At 52.3% G+C, this 2,355-nt stretch overlaps 1 pseudogene; it reads left to right on the top strand.

Annotated features, from left to right (window-relative positions):
• LOC134442942 (uncharacterized) overlaps positions 1 to 2,058 on the top strand; it is a 3,630-nt pseudogene extending 1,572 nt beyond the window's left edge.
• Positions 2,059 to 2,355: the final 297 nt, after the last annotated feature.

Here is a 2,355-nt window from a genome sequence, read left to right as displayed (position 1 = left end):
CACTACATTCGGGGGCGCCCACTTTTACTCCTACCACCGGCTATTTTCGGCTAAATCCGCTGCCAGAGTTACTTTATGGAACCAAATTCCGCACTGGGGGGCCCTCGATCTGGAAATATACAGCAGAGTGTTTTTAGGCGTTAAAACCAACCGTCTGCGCTCTATGCAACGGGCGCAGCCACGGCTCCGGTGACTGCCCACTCGTCCAGTCAAAAACCACTGCCTCCAAACCCACATCTTCAGCGGGTCGCTTGTCCTCTACGGCAGCCAACATAGAAGATGTTGGGAACTCGCTCTCCTGGAAAGGCCGCGAAGTGTGCCGAAAGTTTAATATAAACGCGTGCTCACTCTCCACCTGTCGATATCTACACGTTTGCTCCTATTGCGCGGGGGCTCATGCGAGGACCATCTGCCCAGTCCTGCGCAACGCTAATAAACGTGCTCGAAACTACCTGTCTACTCCCGTTGTTGTGCCTTTATTGCAGTCCGAATTAGAATCCCACCCAAACAGAGAGTTCTGCGACTACCTCATCCATGGTCTAACTCACGGTTTCCACCCTGGCGTCGCATCCTTACCCACCGAGTCATTCTCGTGCAAAAACCTTCAGTCGGCCCTGGGCGACCCAGACACAGTCACGTCCCTCCTTCGCAAGGAAGTAGAATCCGGTTTCGTGATTGGCCCATTAAACAAATCCCCGTTCCCCGTCTACAGAGTGAATCCAATTGGCATCGCCACACGCAAATATTCCGGTAAAAAGAGGCTGATAATAGATCTGTCCGCCCCCCACGAAAACCTAGTTCCAAGCATCAACAGTTTAATTCCCCTCGACGATTTTTCGCTAAATTACCATTCCGTAGATGACGCCGTACGCCTAATAAAGGAGGCCGGCCCTCATAGCTGGCTGGCCAAAGCCGATATCACCTCTGCGTTCAAAGTCATGCCCCTGAACCCAGCCTTCTGGCACCTCTTCGGCGTTAAGTGGCGGGGGAAACTGTATTTTGCCGTGCGTCTCACCTTTGGCTGTCGGAGCAGCCCCAAGATTTTCGACACGCTGTCTGAATCCCTGTGCTGGATTCTCCAAAACAACTACAACCTCAAATTACTCGTGCATCTATTGGACGACTTCTTAGTCGTTACCCCCACGTCCCAGCCTCCAGCCGCAGGCATCACCACCTTATCCGATGTTTTTTCCGTTCAAACTGGGAATTCCCCTTTCCCCGGAGAAAACTGAAGGGCCGTCAACCAGACTGGAATTCCTCGGTATCACATTGGATACCGATGAATTTTCCATGGCGCTTCCCAAGGAGAAGCGAGACAGAATTTCAGTGTTACTCGACTCGTTCCTCGACGCCCCCTCCTGCACGAAACAAGCGCTCCTATCTCTGTTAGGACACCTAAATTTCGCTATGCGCGTAATACCCCAGGGTCGCCCTTTCATATCACACCTCCTCTCCGCAGCGTCAGCCGTCCCGTCGCTCTCTGGCATCGTCCACATCGACGCGCACGGTCTCGCAGACCTCAGGTTGTGGAAACTGTTTTTAGATGAATGGAACGGTTTATGCATGTTTTACGACGACTGTGTTTTATCCCCAGATGATCTGCAACTGTTCACCGATGCAGCCCCCTCGGTGGGGTTCGGTGGTTACTACAATGGGCGCTGGTTCGCTTCCACCTGGCCACAAGCATTTCCGGAGAGGTGCGCGGATGCCCCATCCTCAGCCGTGTACGAGTTATACCCGATAGTCCTCGCAGCCATAGTTTGGGGAAAAGAATGGCGATCTAAGAGCGTTCTCATTCATAGCGACAACGAGGCAGTCGTAAATGCCATTAACACCACACGCACGAAATCTCTAACGGTCTCTCCATACCTCAGACGTCTCGTCTGGACCGCGGCCAGTTATCAATTCATTATAAGAGCAGCCCACATTCCAGGCCACCACAACCAAATCGCTGACTCCCTCTCTCGTTTTCATTTCCAGAAATTCAGATCGTTGGCGCCAGATGCGGACGAGCTCCCCACGCCCCTCCCGAGATTCTCAGAGACCATCTTCCTGTGAATCACCCATTGAGCTATCTGCAACAAACCACCACCGATTTAGTCCTCAATGCGATTTCTCACAATACCATGCAGTCATACTGGACCGCCTGGTCAAGCTTCAAGCAGTTCCACGCACTACATTCCCTGCCCTTTCCTAGCTTCGACACGGTCACAATATCCTCCTTCATTACGCACGCCTTTACGCTCCAAAAACTCAGTCCCGCCACAATCAAAGCCTATTTGTCGGGCGTGCATTTCATGCACAAATTAATTTACGGTTCCGATTGCCAGTCATTCTCCGACAGTAGAGTCTCGC

The sequence above is a fragment of the Engraulis encrasicolus genome, unplaced genomic scaffold, assembly GCF_034702125.1.
Source record: "Engraulis encrasicolus isolate BLACKSEA-1 unplaced genomic scaffold, IST_EnEncr_1.0 scaffold_26_np1212, whole genome shotgun sequence".
NCBI lineage: Eukaryota > Metazoa > Chordata > Actinopteri > Clupeiformes > Engraulidae > Engraulis > Engraulis encrasicolus.
This window is presented reverse-complemented; position numbering and strand designations above follow the sequence as displayed.